The sequence below is a fragment of the Bicyclus anynana genome, chromosome 1 (genome assembly GCF_947172395.1).
Source record: "Bicyclus anynana chromosome 1, ilBicAnyn1.1, whole genome shotgun sequence".
NCBI lineage: Eukaryota > Metazoa > Arthropoda > Insecta > Lepidoptera > Nymphalidae > Bicyclus > Bicyclus anynana.
In genome coordinates this window covers 7,558,952-7,572,805 of record NC_069083.1, presented here as the reverse complement: position 1 = coordinate 7,572,805, position 13,854 = coordinate 7,558,952, and the positions used below count along the sequence as shown (strand labels likewise).

At 32.9% G+C, this 13,854-nt stretch overlaps 1 protein-coding gene across 2 annotated transcripts in view; it reads left to right on the top strand.

Annotated features, from left to right (window-relative positions):
- LOC112051071 (cuticlin-4) overlaps positions 1–13,854 on the top strand; it is a 37,961-nt gene that overhangs the window by 7,345 nt on the left and 16,762 nt on the right. For both annotated transcript variants that reach the window (XM_024089547.2, XM_052881537.1), the window contains exon 2: positions 4,603–4,653. The gene's annotated coding sequence lies outside the window, so the exon portion shown is untranslated. The remainder of the gene's footprint in view (positions 1–4,602; positions 4,654–13,854) is intronic.

Below are 13,854 nucleotides of genomic sequence, written 5' to 3'. Positions count from 1 at the left end.
TCTTACCTTGCTTAGGCTTAACAAATTGCTAATTTATTACTTTTAATACAATATAATAACTTTTTAGATAATTCGATTAGATAATGTACATAAACGCTACATTAAAAAATAGCATGTAGACATTTATTTATAATAATAATTAATATTAAAACATACGTACGAGTCATTGAATATGGCAATTATACTTAAATTAGTTTCGACATGTTAGCGGCAATGCTTAATTGAACAAAGAAATACATCATTAGAAGGAGAAAAAATGTAAAATGCGATTGTCAAACACTTTCGTAATGCTGAATCACAGTAGAAAGTACCTCCATAATATGATTTTGAACTGACAATGTATGTAAAAGTATTTTAAACGAGGAGTTTAAAACGTGAACGAGGTACGCCCGTATAATGAAACCCGTAACGAGATGATAGAGCCCCTATATTACTAAATCACTACAGTCAATAGATCCATTTGACTTGGTCGCTAACTATGGGCCTTATTAGAAGGACCAAAGTCACTGACATAGCTCAACGAGTTGCGAAGCTCAAGTGGCAATGGGCAAGCTACATAGTTCGAAGAGCCGACGGACGTTGGGGTCCCAAGGTGTAGGTATGGCGACCCCGCACCGGAAAGCGCAGTGTTGGTCGACCACATAATAGGTGGACTGAAGATATCAAACGGGTTGCAGCTGCTGGATGCTGACGGCTCGAACCGTTGTGCTTGAAAGTTCAGGCAAGAGGCCTAAGAGGCTGATAATGATGATGAATAGATCCACGGTTAAGTGGCCCCGACCCAAGGTCGAGAAGGCTTGGGATGCATCCAATTATTCTTGTACCATTTCAAAATGAGTATTTTGCTTTAGCGCCGAACAATAAATATTGAATTTCAAAAATCATTATCGCATGCTAATGATTAGTTGAAGATGTTTGCGAATTAAGAAAATTTATATTAGTTTCTTTTTATAATGACAAAGTGTGGAATGCCTTTCTGGCGTTTGTGTACACCTACAATCCAAACACCTTCAAGGCAAGAGTGAATAGGCACTTTCTAGGCAAGAGCGTCCCACCCTAAACCTTATTTTCGTTGTTTTGTTATTTCTAAACGTTGTATTGTTCGTTCTAAACGTTGTTTTCCATTAGGCAAAATTGTAGTCAAGCGCAAGCCTATCGACTATTAAAACAAATGAATTACAAGCACCTAAGGTCTTATGTTAAGTGATCAACGTCGCCTATATTGGTCCCTAATTACATACACAACACAACACCTACAGGCTAATTCACTATCTTTGACGTATGCTAGTTGTCATATATGAAATCAAGATTATATGTAACAAATGTCATCCGGTAATGGTGGATATCATACAGTAGATAGATGATATTTCTCAATTGGTTTGATCTTTATTAGGTTGATAATAAAGACTAAAATAGTGAATAGGCCAGCAGAAGTACTGTTAATGCGTATCACAACACTTTTAAATTAATTAAATATCATTACAACATGAAAACTTGTATAATAAGTATCTGAAAAAGAACATAACATAAAATAATTCCGAAATCAAGTTTCTATTGTTCAAAGGGTAATTAAAAGAGAGAGAGAGAGAAACAAAAACTTTCTTACTTAATTTTATAATCGTGCACTTATTGTTATGTTAATAAAAGTTATTCATAAAAACCAGCGGCTCAATTAGAGCAAAATAATCCAAGTCACTTTCTCCCGGTGTTTCTCTTATTAATCTTTCAGAACTCAACCAAATATACCAGCAGCTACAATGAGAATAATTATTTGCATTCTTTTCTCTTTTACGTTTTACTAACCACTGTTATGGTATGTTATGTCTTTTAATTTTAATACTTAAGTAGCTCTACCTTATAACTCAAATGTATTGCAATATTATATTCATTGTATATTACAGTACATGTAAAATGCAAACTACAAAACTCATTGGAAAATTTAAAATACTTGGTTAAAGTTTTGAGTTTTAAAGTTATCACCTGTTTTTTTTTCGTTACTTTAATACTAACAAACTATCAGTTTTTAATATCCATGTTTGTATTATTACAAAATTATGCTGTGTTTGAAGAATTTAAAAAGTTATAAAATGCCCATTAGACACGCAACACAAGCGTTTGTGTTTCAATCATGGTCGACGGTATACAAATTTAAATATAGAGATCGACAATCACTACTTCAAGTTAAGTTATTGAAGTTTCATACACTTTCTTTTTCGCGTAAATATGAATTGAACATTCAGTTATTGAATTGAATTTTATCAAGAGTTAAAATTAAAGGAAAATTATAATACCTCTTTTTTAATCTATAATTAATCTATAACAAGTTAGCCCTTGACTGTGATATCACCAGCACGGCTATTCTCTAACGATGTTTTGTATAACTCGCAAGTACGAGTTTCGAATTCACCGCTGTCTTTCTCATTCTATAGTATTGTGTTAAACAGAGATAGAGTTGAATTCGAAACTCGCACTTGGGAGTTATAAAAATATCGTTACAGAATAGCCTAGTATATTATAATACCCATACTTCTGATATTCGCTGGATGCAGGCGGCTCAAGATCGTGATGCTTGGAAGTCCCTACAGAAGGTTTATGTTTCTGCAGTGGACGTCAAGCTGATATGATTATGATGTGACACCTCTTATGGTTTCTGCGCAACATCGGGGAAAGACTGCGCGGTTGTAAAATCAAGCATGCGGGGAGTGAGGTGTTTCAGTCGTGGGTTTTTCATTCATCGCTACACGCCCCCCGGTCCGCGCGGTCCATCGGGAGTGTTACGAACGAAGTTGCCATCTATAGCTTCGGTCGAAGCCTACCACCAGTCCAGACCTTAGCCAACTTGAAAATATTAATTCCTAAGCTGAGAACACATCATTGCCAACTGCGCCAGAGATGTCAGTTTTATCAGTCAAAATGAAGTATGCTTATTTAGAAAACTAAAGTGCAATAAATCCATTAATTGCAGCGGAATTCTGCTCAAAATGCCTACCGGGCACTTTTCAATGTACACGCCCGCAGTAACTGGTTATGCTAGATGAACTAAGGAAGGGCTGCCTTGACTGAACTAGTGCATTATTTATTATGGTAGCGATTTCTCGAGACTCGTTTGAGATTTCACCACTTTCATCTTGTATTTGTACTAAGAAATTTTATCTATTTCATTTAATCTATTTACGTATAGTACAAAGTATACCTGATGGTAATAAACCCTCCTTAAATTTAAAGAACTTAAAAACTTTAATAGCTAAAGCTTAATCGTATATACAGACGCTAAAACTAACTATCAAATGATTGAAAATAATAATACATAAAATATATACTTTATGTATGGCGGTTTAATTTGAACTATTCCATAATATGCATAATCGAGATTTACTTCTTTTCACATAATCCTCCAAATACATCAAAATATTGAAAACTTTAGCGCATTTATAATATGCTTATACATAATTAAGAAAACATTAAATACGCATTATATAATAATAATTATTATGAGATTTATGAGCTACCACGTAATTCACAACAAAAAAGAGAAGCAGTAAAAGCTCTACGAAAACTTTGTACTTATACCATGCTTGCGTTTACCTAAGTGGTATATATCTTACGATATAATTGGAAGCACTCACAGTATAATTACATAATTACTTCAAAGGGCATTAGAGAAGCTTTATTTGACTACGAGCAAGACTACCATTGTTATAAATTACAATAGTGACACATATCAAAACTTTTACTTTCATTTCCGCAAACACGGGAAGTCGAGTGTTCGCAAATAACTCATTGTGTTTCCACTACGACGTCGAAAGGAGGGTTTCTCTAACTGACAGTGAATCAGATAAAATTATGATTTATATAGATAGTGTGACAACTAACTAGAGTAATTATTGTAATTAAAGTTGGCACTGGACTATAATGTTGTTCTTGTTTGTACCGTATGGGGTGTTTCTGAAACAATCATTTCATATCATACAATAGGCTAGTTGACACTTTTTAAAACATCTTTAGTTTGACGTGTAGAGGTTTACTAATACTATGACGTCACGAAATGGTAGACAGTGTTTCTGGCGTTTGGAAAATGCTAAATTTAATACATAAATACATTATTGAATAACTTCATAGCATGCTTGGCTGAAGTTTGCTGCTACCAGCATGTCTAAAAGAATCACTTTATTGCATATAATACAAAAAATGGCTGGTACTAATTTATTTGATAAGCTGTGATTATTTCGCGTTAGTAAAAATTAAAATATATTATATGGTTTATTGTTTTTATTAATCTATAGTAATATTACTAAGAGGTAAAATGGTATTGTAGGGTTTATCTCTAGATCTACTGAACCGATTTTGAAAATTCTTTTACCACTAATAAACACGATAAAGTTATTGATATTTTTAGTGTCTTAGGCTATATTTTATCGCCGTATTCACACGGGAACTGGAACTACGCGGTTGAAACCGCGGGGCGTCGGCTAGTATTTTATATAGTAAATCAGATGGCATGCCAGTAGTATAGATCTGCAGAAATTAAATCTCAGTATAATTATACTTTATTAAATTTTTTAACTTTATTGCATCGTAATACAGTATAATTTTCTTTTTCAGGTTTTCTCAACTGCAATTGGAGACAAATATATGACACCGAAAATATCTTTTGTACGTATAATTTTCTTTACTTTTGCCATTTCACCCTTAATAGAATAAGCGACTGCCATAAATATTATACTGAATGGATTTTAGAAATATGTACTTTTAATAATTTTATTTATTATTACAATTAATTCGCATATTTACTCGTACTACTCTTAGTCATGACATTTGTAATATAAGAAAAGAAAGTTTCATAGATAGATATTTTTTATGGGGTTTTTGCTATTAAAATACATAGTTTCAAGGATTTTAAATCAGTTTGAAGGCTATTTACATTCAAAAATATGACAGTGCTACTATCTAATGTCAAATTGGAACGTTATTTCTACCGACGAATGTCAGCAAGAAAGTTGTTAGACCTTGATAATAATTAAAAAAAAGTTTTATCTCCAACACAATTTTACTGACAGCCGGATGCTGTTTCATTCTACGCCTCTTTATCATTTATTAAATCATCAACCGTATAATGGGCCGCGCTACTGAGACTGTACAACAAGTTTGTTAATCAAATGTTAGTTTAGATAAACTAGACAAGATACGTTATAACAACATTAAAGGAAGTAAATGAAATATGTAATTAATAAAGTAAATATTTTTTCCAAGAAAACCTTTGAATAATATACTAAAATCCTCCCTCACAATATGAAGATAAATACCGAAACCCCCTTAAAATTCGAAATCGTTCGTTATCAACCCATATTCGGCTCACTGATGAACTCGAGTCTCCTATCAGAATGAGAGGGGTAAGGCCAATAGTCCACCACGCTGGCCCAATGCGGATTGGCAGACTTCACACACACAGAGAATTAAGAAAATTCTCTGGTATGCAGGTTTCCTTTACCGTTTTGAGACATGTGATATTTAATTTCTTAAAATGCACACAACTAAAAAGTTGCATGCCCCAGAGGTCATATCCACTGGGCTATCACAGCTCTACTGGGCTATTACGGCTCTACTTGGGCTATCAAGGCTCTACTATTTAATAGATACTGTGTAATGTAATTTTTTACATACATTTAAGGAGTGGATAACTCCTTTTTTTGTCGTCTAAAATTGGTTTAATTACCTACCTGTACATGTACTCGTAGGTAATTAAACTAACTAAAAATTTCTAAATTAACTCTTTGATATTGATTTGTAAGTACTTTCTACGGAAATACTAAATGAACTATCATATAAAATATACCATATCACTACAACGTTTCGCTGGGTAAAATCGCCTACTCAACGCTTCTAATGACAACCGTGGCTGATTTATTAGCGTGTCGTCTTTTTTCTCACCGTACAACTAAAAAGAGAAGACACATAAATAAAATTGAATTGCGCAACGTTCGTTAATATGCGGAAACAGCTGCTATATTTCATGTTCGCTTGATCATTTCTTTGCCAAAATATTCGACTTTCTCCGTCAGTAATTACCTAAGTGCAAGTGAGGAGTTACGTAACAATCTGGAGGCCATGCGTGCGAGTGAAAGTGCTCTGAAGGATCTCGCGCATTGCGACCAGTTTCACCATTGTTCCGCGTATTTTATAAACATTCGTATAAACTGCACCCTTAGTAATCATTATCGAGTAAATCAACTTCAAATATAAGCTTATTTTAAATAAAATGACAAAAATCACTTAAGCATCAATAATAAATTATGTAGAAATATAAATGAAGTATATATATATATATATATATATATATATATATATATAATTATGAACTACAAATAGATATATGAAGACAACTTCCTGATTAAATTGATAATAAAAATTGTGATTATTTAAAAAATAAATCGAGTTGAGAATCTTAAAACCTGATCAAAAAGAACTTTCAGACTTACAAACATTCAAAAACCATTCTGTTGTGCATAAGCAATACTGTTGTATTATAGTTAAAAGTACCTCAACTATTTGCTATATTATACAGCTCTGCTCGCGTTGAAGTCTTTTGTTTGGAGAACTAAAAGCATATAATTCATAATATATTTCATCAAATTTATTTATTTCTGTTTTTTTATTCTTTATTTAACATGCTAAAAATATAAAACATGCAAAAATAGGCATTTATTTTTTTGCAGATAATCCAAAAATGTAAACTACAACGATATTTAATAATATTTGACAATCAGATATTTTGATCATAGTAAAGAACAACTGCTATTTTATTGCTGTCGCTTCTTGGTTGAATCTGCTTTCCAAGATGGTGATAGAACTACTAACTACTCGTTAACAGACTTGACTTATCAAAAATGCTTTCATAGAAAGTTACACAAAAGAAACGAATATGATTTGTTCAAAAGTATAACACCAAAGATACTATACAAGTATAATCACTAAAGTAGCCTTCTAAAACAGATAAGGTAAGCCCACCTACACTTATTATCGAATAACTATCAAAATGATGCAATAGAATGACGAGTGAAAGCGTTGCCTATTCGGCTACAAAAAAAGTAGCTCGGTGAGCTCATCATCCTTAAATCGGTATCCGCATTGTGATGGCAACACCATTGTTCGGAGGGCTGCGCGTCATTATCTCACGATATTGCGCAACCGAACGTCGCACTCCGCCGGTTCCCCTCGTCCTTGAGACATTTCAGACTTTCTCTTCTCCGGAGGCGCCTGGTCTGACCCCATTCTGTCGACGATATTCCATGTCCGTGCGTATAATTGTGATTACACCTTTTGTTACAGTCTACGTCGGTAAGCGTACCAAAAAAGGGAATAAAAAATATATTACAATCTTCTACAATAATAGTGTACGAAGAAAGAAAAAAAATGTTTCAACGTCTTGAGTAATAAATAGTAGTGACAAAAGATTAAGAGGTCCCAAGTTTATATCTTATTGAAACCTTTAAAGTATGCGACATATAATTAGCTAAAAATGGTAAAAAGCAAGTATATGTTAAGCGTTGAGAACAACTATTTACCCAGTGGGTGGTTTTGGAAAAAGTTAGACATAGAAGTTAAGGCTTTGCAATGACAATATGGCTCCTCGAAAATAACAGTATACTTCTATTAGCTTGCAGCTTGCCATTAGATAAACTAAATAAAAAAACAATCATTCATTCATTCCTTTTTATGAATTACATAATATAGATAAGAGTAAATTTTAAGCGCTTGCTTCTACCGCGAATTTAGAAATATATTAAACTAGCTGATGCCGCGCTGTCTCACCCGCGTGGTTCCCGTTCTCGTAAGAATATGGTGATTATATATAGCCTATAGCCTTCCTCAATAAATGGGCTATCTAACACTAAATGAATTTTACATATCGGACCAGTAGTTCCTGAGATTAGCGCGTTCAATCAAACAAAAAGACAAACTCTTCAGCTTTATAATATTAGTCATGTCTAAGATTTCTTTTCAATATTTTGCTATGTCATCGATGTAAACTTTCTTTACACTATTGCACTACACTTTTTATGATCATGTGAAATTGCTAATTGCAAGCATGTAGATGCTTTCCGATCAAAGGATGTCTGGTTCACTAATCACATCCGAAGTGATATAAATAGTAACGTAGTTTCTATAGTTAGTGACGAGCGGTATCTCCTTCCAGTTGTAATCCGATACTCAGGCGTCGGATGTCGCGAAATGCGCAGTGAGGTAGCGAGTTTTCTCCGCTCGGAAGTTCCGGCTGATCGGGAATGGTGCGAAATATATTAGGAGGGGAAAATGCAGCTCTTCCGCTGATTGTGAATAGTACTATGTAGGTTTCATGTATTATAGATATACAATCATATTATTGTTTCAAGTAGAACCGTGATAGGCTGATAGCCCAGTGGATATAATATGACCTCCGCCTTTGATTCCAGAGGATGTAGGTTGAAATCCGGTCCGGGGCATGGCACCTCCAACTTTTCAGTTGTGTGCATTTTAATTTAAGAAATTAAATATCAAGTGTCTCAAACAGTGAAGGAAAAACATCGTGAGAAAACCTGCACACCTAAGAATTTTCTTAATTCTGTGCGTGTCTGCAAATCCGCATTTGGCCAGCGTGGTGGACTATTTGGCCTATCACCTCTCATTTTTAAAGGAAACTCGAGCTCTGCAGTGAGCCGAATATGGGCTGATAATGATGATTGTTTCAAGTAAGCTACTTACAAGTACTTTTGAAATGTGATGTTAGTTAGTAAAAGTGACTCTACCGCCAAAAAAAGCAGATTCTATAAAGAAGAACCGGCAGGAAAAATTCATTATTTCAAATTTATTTATGTCGTCTTGTATACAAAAGATATATTACTTATCTTTTTTATAGATTTAAAATTCATTTCTTGATTAATCAAACATTAAAAACCTATATACATTTGAAAATCATTTAAAACACTTCACATCTTTATTTGATTAAACCATAACAATCAAATAAAAATATTTAAATCTATATGTTTATATATATATCATTGATATTGAAATGAAAATGCAAATTGATCTATAAGTATAACCGTTTAACTTAATTTGTTTTGACACTATTAACATATAGGCTACGTTTAGCGAACAGGTTATGCAAATGGCGGGGAAACCAGGTCAATTTCCTAGAACTACGGAAACTGCTCTTTATAGGTTTAACATATTTGACATTAGCAAGTGCTACTGTGCAGCTATTCAATTACCCGCGACCTCAGACTAAATACATATGGACTAGTATCGCACCCAAATTCACGAACAAAATTTTCTACCGTTTTTTAAGGAAAACGAGCTTAGATTTCATACATATCTTATACTAAATTAGCAGTTTTTGTTCGTTTTTTACACCATTTAACTACACAAAAAGGTATTTTTACGGAGGTTTTTATCCGACGGCCACGATTGTAAACCATGAAACATCGATTCTATAGAGACAGTGTTTATAATCGCATAAGATCGTTGATCATATGCTTTGACAGAAAAATAATGTCTTGCGAGGCAGGTCTTTATCTAATTAGTCTGAGCCCGCGACTATTGACAAGTGCAGCTTATTTATAAGCACTGCCTTTTACTATGTTCCATATCAGAGATTTCCAATTTAAATGAACGCATATAGGCTACAGTAATTTACTTTGACACGCGAAAGTGTAAAGCAGTATACTGCCCCTGATCATTTTTATAGATAACAAGACTTGGCTTAGATCGAATCTGATAGTAACAAATATTTGGAGTGGATTAATACTTGGTTGACTTTAAGAGATTGATCCAATTTATTGATCCGTTGAATTTAGAATTCTTAGAGACTTTGTACTTAAATGTGAAATTGCTTAGTTTCAGTGCGCTAATATTATCACGATATTTATTATATCAATATGTCGTATCATACATGTCATATATGAGAGTTAGGCAAAAAATAAAATAATTTTTATTTTACATAAGAAAACTAATTTACTTAGATACATTGACATTTAGTTTGTGTCTCAGTTGCCTTAAAATAATTTGATAATAATCAAAATTTCATGTATGAATAATTGATAATTATTCATACATTAAATTGAAGCATTAATATTGTTAAGTAATAATTTGCATGCCTGATTTGATGGACAGTGAACTCATATGTATAAGGAAAGTCTGCTCTATTCGGCAATGTTATGCTATAGTATGCAAATTGCTTATTGAATAATTAAGTAATAGAAAGCGCTATCATACCTACAAATCAGTCACTTATGCAACGATTGACTGTCTGCCAAATGTATAGGTGCGTGGGCGCAAGTAGTAAATACAGATAGTAAGCTCGCAGAACCTACTGTGTCATACCAACGAAAGTAACCGGACTTTACGTTTGCGCTTCTAATGCCAAGTGCGGCGAAGAAAGCGAGCCCGGCCACCGGAGAGACTATCAAACATACAGTCATCTCGCTCTACCAAGTCTAGAGTTTGCTTGCGAGAGAAAGACTACGTGTGCTTAAAAGAGAAAGTGGGCCACGTTACGTTTCTCAGTGCCATTAACATGGGCATTGAACGTAAACCTCAACGAGCACTAAAGCCGCGATGTATTCGTATTGGGCTCTATTGCTCGATTTTTTTGGGTTTAATTTTGCGTGTTCCAAAAAAATTTTCGTTTGCAAGCTTAGGCAGTTTACCATTGATGCAAAATTCGGAGAGCAACGAACTTCGCAGCGGAGAAAGTATTTTGTGTCGTAAGGCGTAACCTTGAGACCGACGTCGATGCGAGTACTCCTTGTCGAATCATATAATTGATCGATACTAATTCCAGATTCGTGCAGGTGTAACGCCTCTGCATAGTTTTAAAGTTCAGTTTGGTAATACAGCAGCAACAAACTTATTCATTTTCAAAATTATCGAATCACTCATGTCAATTTTGTTATTATTTTATCGTAAAAAATAATTGTAATTATTTTCCCGCAAGTAAAAAAAAAAGAAACAATTAACATCTACTTATTAACAAACAAACGTAAGATATATCTGAAAAAATACAACAAATTTAATCTAATATCTTTGATTAAATAAAATTCAGCTTATTGTGACAATGTCTTTAAAACCAATGTAAACAATCTCTGATGAAAAATACTTAGACAATGGAAAATAGGAATTTATAAAAGCCTACCAAAACACAGACATTCTTAAAATATTTTGTTTTATTTAAAATCGACTACTAGGTCAATATAGTTTTAACACCCGCAAATACGTGATCGGAAAGTAAATTTGCACTTTTAGTACAAAAAGTGGCAGCTGCCAACGGATTAACTCGAAAAGCGGTAATTAGGTACCGCATTGACAATCGAAATAAGATATTTGTTTTCATAAACATAGAATGAACATTATTTAGATATATTTAATACATACAATACTAGCAGACGCATCGCGGTTTCACTCGCGTAGTGCATGTTCCCGTGAAATATGGGGAAAATAGCCATTTTTACACGGTAAAGGTATATCTTTTTAATAGATCTTTTTTTCTTATTTTATGATGACAAAAAAAGTACTAGCAGACGCATCGCGGTTTCAGTCGCGTAGTTCATGTTCCCGTGGAATATGGGAAAAATAGCCATTTTTACTCAGTAAATGTATATCTTTTTAATAGATTTTTTTTAAAATTATTAAATAATAAAAAAAAAAAATAAAATCATTAGAGTAGTTTTTGAATGAAATCGTGACAAAAACGAAATAAATCAAATCGTATCTGTTCATACTATTAGTATAGACAATTAGTAGATAAGGCGTTTGCAAATATCGTGATTTTATATCATTAGTAATTTATAGATTTTATTGGTTTTTAAACCAAATATTGACGGAATTAAATTAATTCAGCTTAAAATTAAAATAAATCACTGACATTCAACAGACGCGTGAAAGTATTTTAATCGCTTTTTGAGTTTCTAACCTAATAAAGATGGAAAATAATTATTATGATCGACAAGAGATGGACGTTCATATTATAAGTATCCTAGATACTCGTATGTCATGAAAGTCAAAGTCAAAATTTATTTATTTCAAGTAAACTAAGCCAGTTATGGTGATAAGTAGTGACCATCAACGTGAGCCCATATTTAATGGCCCACCATAGGACACAAACCAATTTGCTCTAAAAGAAAGGAAGCCTTCCATAAGGTCTTCGAGACACCACAACGCCACACAAATCGAGACAAAGTTAATGGCTACATGCTCAGGATAAGCACGTAGCCAGTAACTAATTGATTGATGGACATTCTAATTTTAGGTTTTCTGTGGAAGAAATACTGCTTAATCTCATTTTTTTTATTTTTTTACATGGTGTAATTTTCAAAGCCGACTCCTATTTTATTTTCTTTATTCTTTTTCGAAATTTTAGAAACGAAGTCAGAATTAATAAGTAATTTTTCATAATTTTTAGGAGGACTTAAATTTTTATTAAGGTGAAAAAATCTAAATTGTAAATATGTATAAATTATCTTAGAATTATACGTAACATTACCTTCAATTTTATATTCTTAGTTGATAATAATGTTTGTATTGCTATCAATATGGTATGATAATTATGAACAAGCCCCATATATGGTTATGAGAAACCTATGCCAATGTTTTCGAACGTTGACCTATTAAGTGAAAATATCCCAGTCATGGAACAGCTCGCTGTGCACAATAAAAGTGACGTGAAGTCTGTTTTTCATTAGAAATGAAAGCTGGCAAAACAAATTCAATGGCTTCATATCTTTGTCTTGGAATAATTCAATACTCGTTAGACACAGGCACGTTAGCAAATTATGCCATTCTTGCAACGCTTCAATAGAGCCAGATTATTTTCCTGTTTTTATGTTCTGATGACAAATTCTAGTGAAATCTTCTAGCGTGTGATATTAGTAAGTTAGTAGGAGAATGTCATTTATTAGTTACAGAAAAGTAATCTTGTATCGTAACTAGTATTATAAATGCAATTAACATTAGTCTGTTTATTTGTTGGTTCGTTACTCTATAACGCCTAAACCACTAAAAACGATTTTAATAATTCTTTCACTTATGGAAAGCTACTTTATCAGCGAGTAATATAGGCTATATTTTATCCCCGAATTTCAATGGCAACGGGCACTAAGGAGATGTCTTAGAAGTTTAAAATAAAATACCAACTAAATGTATATGAGAATTTTAGATGGTGCAAAGTCCACAGTAATGGTTTATTTAAATCATATTTTTATATATTAATTAATATTGTTTTATATCTTTAATTATGTTAAGCATAACATTGATTTTTATACTTATAAGGTGACAATTACGTGTATATCTCCCAATCTCATAAAATATCTAATATCTTCAAGTTGAGGAGAATTTTCACGGTAACCAGTAACTAGGTAAAATTTGAAAACTATAATTAAGAATAGGTATTTACTTTAAATTAAGCATAATGACGAACCAGGTGCTATCAGAAATTGAACCTGAGAACTGCGGTTCCATAACGGAACATGTTATTCACTATGTTTGCCGACGCCAAAATGCAAGACTATTTTGCGATCGTCAGATCGCGATTGCGGCTTTTTGGGCCCGTATCCGGAATTCTCGTAATGAAATCCTCAGTGCTCCGAGTGCTCTGAAAACCCAATCTTAAAGTATTGGCTTAGCGTGCATCGCGATAGGAACAAGAAATGAAAAAAATATTTGCTTTCATAGAGAAATAATACATTGTAAATACCTAATTAATTAATATTTATATTATTAGGTACTTTATTATAAATTTATTATTTAATTATTATTTGTATATTATATGTGTATTTTAAATGGGTGTATAACCTGAAATAAAAAAATATTATTATTATTATTATA